Source organism: Micropterus salmoides, unplaced genomic scaffold (assembly GCF_014851395.1).
Source record: "Micropterus salmoides isolate LMB-PRFRI ecotype aquatic unplaced genomic scaffold, ASM1485139v1 Ms_hic_scaffold_6, whole genome shotgun sequence".
Taxonomy (NCBI): Eukaryota; Metazoa; Chordata; class Actinopteri; order Centrarchiformes; family Centrarchidae; genus Micropterus; species Micropterus salmoides.
Genome location: NW_024044348.1, coordinates 20,643,249 through 20,654,662, shown reverse-complemented (window position 1 = coordinate 20,654,662; position 11,414 = coordinate 20,643,249).

Sequence of the window (11,414 nt, the reverse complement as noted above, 5' to 3'; positions counted from 1 at the left end):
ACTTAACAGCTGTTTGTGATAAGGTCACTGGGACAAGATCACTGTACATATGCCATTAATAAATGCCTCATTTACTTAAACCCTGAGAAAGAGGGAGAGACATGGGAAGAGGAAAGGCGAGTGGCAGAGAAAGACAAGACCAGAGCAACCTTGTAAGCACTAATAACTCTTCATACCTCCAGGGCTTTTATTAGAGGCAGATGTTCAGTTTCAGTTAAGCCCTGGTTGGACACGGCTCTGGCCACCTTACTGATAAACAGCTGCAACTGGCTTGTGGTATGACTGTGTTACTCCCGTTGTTAATGGAAATAAAGATTTGTACTCACTGTGTAAATCCCCAGATTGCTCAGAGATAAAACTCAGGGGCTCAGTCCAACTTTGGGTTTTCTTGTCCTACAATGTGCTTTGCACAATATTTCGTTGTTCTGTTGTACAACCACTGCATCACATAGGACTCAATGGATAATAGCAGTAATGTTGTATTTGTGTTTTTTCATTCAAGCCTATGACTTGTCAAAACTCACCAATTATCTGTATTTTCTGTCTGCCTTTCCCAATATGTTATTATTTTTTCAACAATTCATCAAAGCAAAATTGTACATGCAGCTGCACTGATGTGAACTTGATCCATCACTTTATACATTTTCTAAGATGACTTAATCATTGCTGGTCTATCACGTGAGATTAACTGAATGTGTCTATCGAAACACAAAAGTCATGGGAGTAATTGTCTCTAGTGATCTAGTCTATGAGGCTCCACCACATGGATTTTTGAGAGGAAAATGCCCCCTCAGCATCTCTGTTGAACCATAAAGAGTGCAACATTACCGCTTTAAAGACTGGCTTTAAAGTGTTGCACACAGCGATAAAAAAGTCTTGAGTTCAAAGGGAGGGATGCTAGAGCAGTTTCCAGCAGAGGTTTGATAAGCATTGGTTATCAGCATTTCTTCAGCTTTTTCATTTTGGGTGTAACTCATAGGCTATATAAAACAAGTGGATGTAGCCACCATGATGTCACCCATTGGTTTGTGAACTACCGTTTTGAAGCCTCGAGTCTGGCATTTTGGCACCAGAAGTGACCATATTCAGACGAGAGGAAGAAACTAGCTACCTTGGTTAGTAAGGTGCATCCGTGATTCACATTAACTGTGATATTAATTGTGATGCTAATTTTGGCTGGTTAAAAACAGGCTAAAATAAAATTCACTTAACAATTTACTGAATGTCAATCTTTAACATAGCTGTACTGTGATTGATGAACTTAAATGGACCTTTAAAGGGAGGCATGAATTACAAAAATCTGATGTAACGTTATAGCATTTAATTCTCTACTTAAGTGATGATATATACATGAGCATGTTGTCAGCATTGTCATGGTGAGCATGTTAGCATGATGATATTAGCAGTTAGCACTGCTGTTAAGTACAGCCTCACAGAGCCGCTAGCATGGCTGTAGACTCTTAGTGTTGTTCATTTATCTCTTATTTCCTCTATCTGTTATAACCCATACACTTTTCCATGTTTCACAGGAAACTGGGAGAAGTGAACCCAGGAGCATGACTCAGAGACAGAACACCAGGTAGCCAGTGCAAAGAAGGGAAACAAATCCAAACAGGCAGGCAGAAGAAGCAAGGTCCAGGAAACAGGCAACACAAGTAACGTAGGTCAGGCAGAATCAAAAACAAAGTTACACTGGCCACCTAGGTGGAAGACAACCTGGCAGGGAGCAAGTGAAGAGGGGCTGTAATGGGGAAAATAAGCTGCATGGAGAAAGGTTGTTCTTGACAAGTATGTATGCACAGAAATATCTACATGTATAAAACCAGGCCTGGGACAGGACCTGCTCATCTTTTCTTTATACAGCCCAATCAACGTGAAATTGAGCGTAAATTAATGTAAATGACTATAAATACGCAAACGTCCAAAAGAAACTTCACCGAGTGCAAGATCAAGGTGCTGATCACTGAAGTGGAGGAGAGAAGAAATATTTTACTTGATGGTTTGAACTCTTGGATTGGTAACAATCGCAAAACAATGAAGTGGCACAATGGCAGAAATAAGGAAAACATGTCACACCCGTCGGCTCATTCCCGCTGCAGAGTGTTTATAGACTAGGCCTAATTGTATTTGTACTGTGATGACGTGGTTCCATCAGGTTGGTCTGTCTAATGCTGGACCCAGTTCAGCACATAGTTCCGGCCCTGGGGAATCTGAAACGAAGTATTAGCCAGTCATCTTCATGGGCCAGGAAATCTTCATGGACACTCTAATCCTGCCATTGGCGTTGTCCTCTGTAGTGCCATTGTGGAGTCACCATGCAGCATTACCGGTATGCACGAGTTACATGCAGTAGTATTTATGTGTTTACCGCAGGCAGACTGAGTACTTCACGTCTTGCCAAAATGGTCGCTTCAGTCAGCCCTGGGATAGCATTTGAACATGGAGGTTTGAAAGGTAAACACATTTTTTTATGTCTGTTTTGTAATGCTTGGACTGGATAATGATGAGAACTGATTTACAAGGATGGAGTGTAGTGATTGTGCGAGAGCTGTCCCTGGCTTTATTTCCACACTTTGCTAATTTACACAGTGGTGCAGGTGGTGAAGATATTCTGGTGAATCAAGGTGAGAAGGGAGATCTGTTTGTGTGCCACCGCAGTGTCTCAGTGCGCTCTGTGTGCCTGACAGCACAGTCGTCTTCACTGCAGTGATTTCACACGCAAAAACTAAACTGAAAACGAAATGGTGTTATAGTATGCACAGAGGATATTATTAAAAACAACTGACGCTCTGTTCTGGAAATCTTTAATGCTATTTGATGTTATCTTGGATTTTTAAGATGATGATGATAAGTCCATCAGTTAGCCGAGTTCAAGTCTGAAAAGGACTCAGTAGCTAAATTTACGTCTAATATAGGGGAAAGACGAGCCTGCATCCTGCCACCTGACATCCTGGCATAGTATCAGCGGACCTACTTATGTTTTTTTATAGACTGCTTTATAGACATAGCACAGAAACTGGAGTAGAAACGTTATTTTAAAACATTTGGTTAGTTTCAGTACTTTGGAGTTTACTGACAAAGCCAGACAAAAGTTTGTGGATGGTCTGCACATTCTCACGTCACATTAATTTTTATATATTAGACGTGTGCGCGAAAACCAGCATACGTAAACTTGTGTAGGCAGCGTTTCTACATGAGGCCCCTATATTACTTTTTCAAAGCCATAAAACATAGAATTGTAAGTGACAACAATCTGCACTGAGGCTGCTAAACCACTCAGGGAAATTCATGCAATGCTGCTTTCCCCATTGTTATTTCATTTGGTTTGTCATTCTTTGTTTTTTTGTCGGCATGTGAGCCACCACAGTGAATCCCTGGTTGCACTTTTTTGGGATCTCGGTATGATTCTGGCCAAGAAGGAGGCAACACCAAGTGAGAGAACAAAGGCTGTTTGTCAGAGAGATGACGGGGAATCTGTGGTGATGGTGCATAGTCAACCAATTTGGACTGGAGCACTTAAACAAAGCCTCGCTGCTCGGTAGGAGCTATATTCACACAGACAATTCCATTCTGGGAAGGGAGTGCTGAAGATTCACAGCCCCTTGATCAAACACAAGTGTGTACACATGTATCACTCAACAGTCAGCACTTTGTGGTATAACCAAAATCCATGTTGGTTTGAAGACATACTCATGTCTAAATTTCAAGGATGAATGCTGTATATTTATATGGATAATGATTAAGAAAGTGTGTCTGTCAGTAAGTGACGAGATGACTGTTGTATTGCCTCAACTGTGTCTTTAAAATCAAACTCCCTTCCAACAGAAGGTCCTCATTGAATACTCTTTGGGAAAACATGTTGTTTACTGCAAGTTTTCATAATTAGATCACTGATGCTGGACTAAGTATTTATCTGAGGGATTGTTCAGTTTTGGTCATGCAGGAACTGATTTTAAGGTTAAGATGACAATTACAACTTTAATCTTCTGTTATAAAATCCTGCATTTGTTATGGAGAGTGACGTAGTGTTCATATGCTGCAGCTTGTGATAATTAGTGATAAGCCACAGCAGTAGCTCTGTGAGGTTGAAGTGATGCACAGGGGTGCTTTGACTTATAGCAAATGATCGCATCAGCATGCTAACATGAAGTTTTTCGGGTATATGTTAACCATTAGCATGCTAACATTTTCCTTGTATAGGAAAATGTGTGAACCAAAGTTCATGGCAATCCATCCAATTGTCGTCTAGACATTTCACTAAAACCCACAAATTTGAACCTCATGGTGGTGCTAGAGGAAAATTCAGGTGATCACTGACTTTGTAAGGATTCATCATCTGGAAGCCATGAATGTCTGTACAATATATAGTACCAACTGACGTAGTAGATGCTGAGATATTTCACCAGATAAGAGAAAATGCTGACCTGTTGGTTATGCAAGATAAAAAATCAGAGGATCACAAGAATTGTTATGAATCATACTCTGGGAACCATATGTATCCGAACCAAATTTCATGACAATCCCTCCAATAGTGTTGAGACCTTTCACTACAAACCAAATAAGTCAACCTCATGGTGGCACTATAGGGTCAATCAGCCAGTGTTTTAACAGTCAACCAACAGTTGTAGAGAGATAATTCAGTCTGTACACATCTTGTACAGCATATGCATTAAAATGCAGTGGTGAACAGTAGTAGCATTTGGGTAGCATCTTATGATTTGGCTTTTATTCCTTGTAGGCTATGTAGACCTATATTGAAAAAGGGATTTCAATCCATTAAACTGCCTATGAGGCCATATTTAGTTATGTATAGTATGTTATATAAAAACACATACATGTAAACATAAAACTGAAGCATTCACATTTACTCATTTGGCAGACACTTTGGATATCTCTCAGTATTTCCTGGGGACAGAAAAGGCACTGGAAGCCAACATCTTTTCCACCATTACTTTTCACAGTGACAGTGAGTCCTAATTGATGATGATCTGGTAAAATACCTCCCCCTCTCCTCCACACAACATTCCTAAAAGGATTCCAATCAGTCCAATATTTGACTAATGATGGTGCATGAAAAAATTGTTTCATAAACCTGCTGTCTGTAAAGCATTCTAAATATAGAGAACCTTGATATGGATGTTATAGCAAAGAGCACACACAGCCCAGTTTTGTTTTCCAGCATGACATACTGGAGCTGACACCTGATAATGTTTGGCTGCTTCTTTTGTACCTCCTATGATGATAATCCCCTGCTTAGTGAACATATGAATCCAATGAGTTTATCACCACTTTATTCTGAGCTGAGCAATGAGACAAGTGGAAATTTAAGCTGAAGTAAACACGGCTTGAGAGCCAATATTTTTGACTGTTTAAATAGCTCTATCCTCAGAGGGTTTGTGCTAGTACACAACAAATGAACCACAGAAGAAGAATGGATAAGACGAAATCTCCAGTTTGTGGAAGTTTTTTTTCTGTGACAGGCTCTGTGAGTTTGGATGAAACTGACCCTGGCCTTCTATGGGTTTGTAGTTTTTCCAATAAGTCTGATGTGCTGACAGCACTGATCAAAACAATGCATAAACATTTACCCTCGACGAATTTAGAGAGTGAGATAGGGTGAAACAACAGTGGTGCATAATCTGAATGTAGCTTGAAAGCAATATTCCTTTAGAGAAAAGATATTTTAAAGAATTGCTGATGCCCTGGACATAGGATTTAGAAATGTATCTTCAGCAGTTTCATAATGCTGTTGAAGTGTTAAAGGTGGGGTAAGCGATTCTAAAGAAATCCAGTTCCATGACAAATACAATAATACTGAGAACGACACAGCAAGTAATGTAACTAACGTTAGCTAAATTGTTGTTCAGGGGCCTCATTTATAAACGGTGCACACCCAAAAAAGAGGGCTGGAAACGTGGGTACGCCATTTTCCACTCAAAGGTTGCGATCTATAAAAAACAAACTTGACGAGAGAATGTGCGGTCCTCCAGCAAACTCTGAGCCATGCATTTACACATATTCAAGTTGATTGTGATTTATAAAGGGAAATCGCTGAGGACGTGCATTTGCACTGTTTCATATATTAAAATATTTTTGTTCATATGCACTTCCTGTATATTGTGTGTTTTCTACATACAGTTTTTTAAATGAGACCCCAGGCCAGCAAACTGTCGCTGATCAGTTGCTGCTGCAAAGCTAACATGCAGAGAGGACAAGACGGTCCCAGAGCCAACACACCAGTTTCAAACATCAATGCTATACAACTCTCCTGCTACTATAACTAACATCACAACAGCATATCTTGGTGAACTAGAAAGTAAGCTTAATGTCTGTGGGTAAGTCATTTAACATTACCGGGAACACAAATCATGCCTAGAATAGCCAAAAAGATGCGTGTTTGGTTTAGAATTGCTTACCCTACTTTTAATGTCATAGCTGAGATAGAGTGCTCATCTTTTTGGTATATATCAAATGCAATAAAAATTGCAGTGTGAGTTGAATGTCCTGCCACATAACGTCTCAGAAAGCGCTGACAAATTTCACTTACAAGATGATAATTTTGTTTTGTGCTGTGTGTCATTCTTTTTCTTAAGCAAGGCTGCTATTGAGGGCAACAGTAGAATAAGCTCATATTCTTTTAGCAAAACTAAAATGAAATTATTTATTATTACTATTATTAGTATTAGAGTATCAGAGTATTTGTTTTTCCAACATTCAGCACATTTAAATCTTGATTGTTTCCAGGTGTTCTTACAGTATGTTGTCAGTGAGTGCATAGTGTAGTTTTGTTTTCCTTAACATTATATAACCCCTCAGCCTTCATCTCCATGTGTCACATACTCGGAGTACAACATGTGTTGGATCTTGGAAGAAGTCATAAATCGCCCCTCTAGCACCCCTTGTGTCTTTCAGGCTCTTTTCAACAATGTAAGACGAAAACACTTTGAAAATGAAGAGCTACCATAGCTCTGTCTCCATCAGATATGGAAAACTAACCCTCAGATTGATGTGACCTTTCCCAATTCTGAGAAAAATGGATTCCCTACCCGAATTTGCTAACCTCAATTTAATGCAGTGGTCATTAATTATAGGGCATGCAATTGAGCACACAACACAGATGTGATGTATCCATCACACTTGCAGAAGTAGGACTCTAAATGATGATATTCTGGTTATATAACAGACAGTATTAAGATGTGTTGTGCATACAGTACAATTATCTAATCTCTTGCAATGGACACATAGGGGGCCATGTTATTATTTGAAATCTGGTCATAAATTCAGACCAAGTTTTCATTCCAGATATGGCTTAAACTGTGGGGTGAATGAACTGGTTAGACTTTCATGACTCTGCTGTATTTTTGCAGAAGGTCAGAATTCTGGTTTCAGTGGATTTATTGTCTGCATTAGAAAATCCTGCTTCCTATCAATAGAAATTAGCAAAGCCCAGTAACGGCCCTTTCTTAAAGAGGGTTGGTTAATGCTCAGACACCATTGTGATCAAACTTCTGTTAACTGATATATTTCTAAATAGAGTCTGCCATACCTGTTTAACATGCTCATCTCAGGATTTAGAAAATATTTCAATTAAACTTATATCTGTCTTTTTTTAATCATAAGTTGAATTGAATTTTAAAGATTGAACAACACACAGAACAGTATATAAAAAATACATGTTACAACAACCACATTTGCCACCCTAACAGTCAGTCAGCATCATGAACGTCATAGCACATCATATAAACAAGGATTAGTAAACAATTAAAACATTGTGTATACAGCTAAATTTAATTGTTATTAAATAGGATTAAGATGTGAAGAATAAATATGAATGAAAAGTAAATTTAAAAAAGCAAATAAAGTCTGCAGTCTCTATACATGCTATAGAAAATTTATTTAGTTAACATATTTCCATTGCAGAAGAATTCAGATGTTATTCAAATCTTTTCATCTAGCATAAACTAGAACAAAACAGTATGAAAGGTACTAACCCAATCTGGTGAAGAGCATTGTGATTGAACATCACTCAGTCATTTGTGGTGATAACAAGCAGCTTTTGAATTTAGCGCTTCCTGTGTGTTGTTGACTCCATTGTTTTAATTGTTGCTCATGTCTGATTCAGCTTTATATTTCTAGGATGTGTTGTGTGTACTGGAACTATGCACAAGTAGCTGCAACATTTGCTGATGGAACCAATCAGTTATGACAGAATTGTAAAGGGCCATCACTTTACGCAAATTCTCCACGGCTGCAACAATGTAAATAAAGTTCATTGCCAGTCCTATGTCATTAATATGGGTTCTCATTGAGCCAAATGGAATCAGCATCTCAATGAATGCCTTGAGGTCACTTTTCCCATGTTACTGATGTCAGTTGGCTATCTATGCTAACGTTGGCACTGATTGCTCATGCCAAGACAAATGTCAGCCTGGGCCTCCCTGCCCAAGTCCCAGCTTGTGGTCTTGAGTTTATTATACCAGTCTCTGAAAGTTCCTTGTAAGTTGCCTTTTGCACAGTGGTGCGGTAGGGGCTCTGGGAAAGGTTTGGTTCCCAGACAGAAAAGGCAATGTTGAGTGTGAGACAGGTTTTCCAGACTTGTTGGTGACCTTTTCCCTGGAGATTTGGGCCGCTGACCGGTGGGTGCTGCAAATAATCTACCCTCATTTGTATTAACAATTTATTTAACAGTTCCCACATTTTATCTTTTACACAAACTGTGAAAGGCTCCAAAGCTTATGAGTAGGTGGGCCATTGTCGAACAATTCAGCTGTCAGTTTTCCTATTTAAGGCATTTAGGTTTACACATAAGGTTCAGACAGCTGTGATGAATGTATGTATGTGTTTGCTTTTTTGTGTAATTATGCCTGATTTTGTATGAACAGCTATCACTCTAAAGGAATGTTTCTGTAGCTGTATCTGGACTTCATTTGACATGCACTGTTTCTTGTTAAGAGAGCCATTCAATATGTTATCATGGTATAAAACATAAACCAGAAGTGTTCTTTTTTTCCATTCTGTAATTGATAGTCACTAATTATGATAGTGGGTGGATGCCTGTATTTACAAGTGCAGTTATATTTGAAATCTGGTTCAGACAACCAGTCTGAGGGGGGAGAATTCAGGAGGAAAATAAATCTTGTTTCTGTCTCTCCAAGAACTATAAATTATATTTTGGGAGTGGTGGTTGGACTTTGACGTCTGAGCTAACCGACTTACTCACTCGTTGTGGCATTGTCTCTTTGCAGTGAGTAGCAAAGCACAGGAGATCAGACTGCTCACATGAGTGTGAAGCCATCTTGACAGGCCTGCTGACGCACATCATCTTCAAGTGGACCAATGGACGCTGCTTCAGCTAAGATGCTTTTCTGGATCTCATTAGTTGTGTCTGACTGACAAACCAGCTTCAAAACACTACAGAGGATGGGTCCATCCAGAGTATTGTGTTCCTCTGCAAATGTCCCTCCATGTCTGTCTTTGTGACTGACTGATTCAGTCATAGAGGAAAAAAGTTATAAGAAAAGAACAGAACAGTTTCTAATATCAGAAAAGAGTACAGTTTTTTGCATGGAGGTCCAAGTGTTCTTTGCCCCCTTCAATCAGTGTTTTCATTCCTCCACAGTCTCCTTGACAGATGGCATTTCCTATTTTCTGATGTTGTATTTCCACTCAGCGGGGTTGAGATAGAAAGAGATGGTTCTGGAGGATGTTGAAAGAGTTGTTTGAAATTAGCAAAGCCCAGAAACCATATTTGTTTAATTACCTCACATCAAAGGATATTCTCCTCTTCACGCCCAGGTGTGAGAAACTCCAGGACACCAGGGACAGCCCTGAACTCCTTTGTGTAAACAAAAGAGTACTCTCCTCAAAACTCAAAGCATTACCTTGTTTAATTAAATAATCATTTAGTTACTTGATTACATTTGCCTCCATTTGAGCAGTTATGTTAACATGTTGGTGTTATTTGTTGTTGAAAAGAATCTAAATAAGTTGTAATGTCATCCTATACCCGATTAATTTTCCAGCTCGAATTAATAATAAAATAACTAAACTGACTAAATAACTAGGATAACTATCCTGAGCAGAAGACTGTTTTATGGTGAAACAAAGCTATCGTCATGTAACCCGAGCTCCCCCTCCGACAAAATAAGTATTACATGCCATCGTCTGAAATGCCGTTTAATGTATAAATATCACTCGGAAATTTATCATGTCTATAATCTAATGCCATTCGTGTAGCTTGCCTATATTCTCTAAGAACGTGTAACAGCCAATATATACAGAAAGCTAGTTAAGTTCATCTCATCTGTGATTCCTAAGAAATGCTAACCTTTTAAGGTCTAACTACTGACAATTGTTTTCCTTTTTATCAAGTGCTTAAAACTAAGAACGGTACAACCGTTTGACAATTAAGGTTTGATTGTGGGAAGATAATTGATTACAAAACGCACCAATTGTGAAAGTGAATGGACAACTCTGCATACCAATTACCTGAAAAACAGCAAGAGTAAACCAAAATGCAGAAGTCAAGTGGTGGGTGAGCACTTTAAAAAGCCCGAACCGAAGTCTCACTAGAGGATCAATAACACAGGAGACTCAGGCTGTGGGTGACAAGACAGACCTTACCCACTACAGCATGGAGTGACATCAGCACTCAGTATGGAAGTGGTGAGTGAAATGACCCAAGACCAAAGGAAGCTCAGAAAAAAATGAAAGCAGCATTTGATTTATAATTGCTGTTGGTATTTAAAGACAGTTTCAACATATATAACAAAAAATGCTTTTGAAATAATTTGACTACCCTAGTTTTAAGAAAACTGTGAAATACAGATTTTAAAAAGGCAGGCGGTTAGTTCCTACACATGCTAGTTTGATGCACAGATGATAAACACATTTTCTGCTCATGTCATCCCACTATGTATCTGTTTTTCAACGCCTGTCATCGTCTTCCAGCATGTGTCATTCCATTTCTCCACAGCTTTAAGTCTTTTCCAGGAAAAAGAACGTAACTTTTATTCAGCACTGGCAGCTCTAATGCTTTTGTGGATTTTGCTGTCCTGGATGTTCTCTATCACAACACCATCCATCATCATCCCCCCTTAAGAATTAATGAGCCTACGAAGTGATTATGAAACATGGGAACAAAGGCAATAAACAAATTATTCTGACTTTGCACCATCCAGATAAGGCACTACAATTTTCCCCCCAAAATATGTTTTTATTTTTCTGACAATAATAAATTAAGTGATACTGCATGTTTGTGTGGTAATCGACTCTGTAAAACGACCACTACCTCTCCTACTGCTGTTGCCATTACTAATACTATTACAGATAATTCTGCTGCTACTGGTGCTACTGCCTCCTCAGAGACATTTGTAACCACTTAAAACAATACAAAAGTTAAAGCACGATCAGAA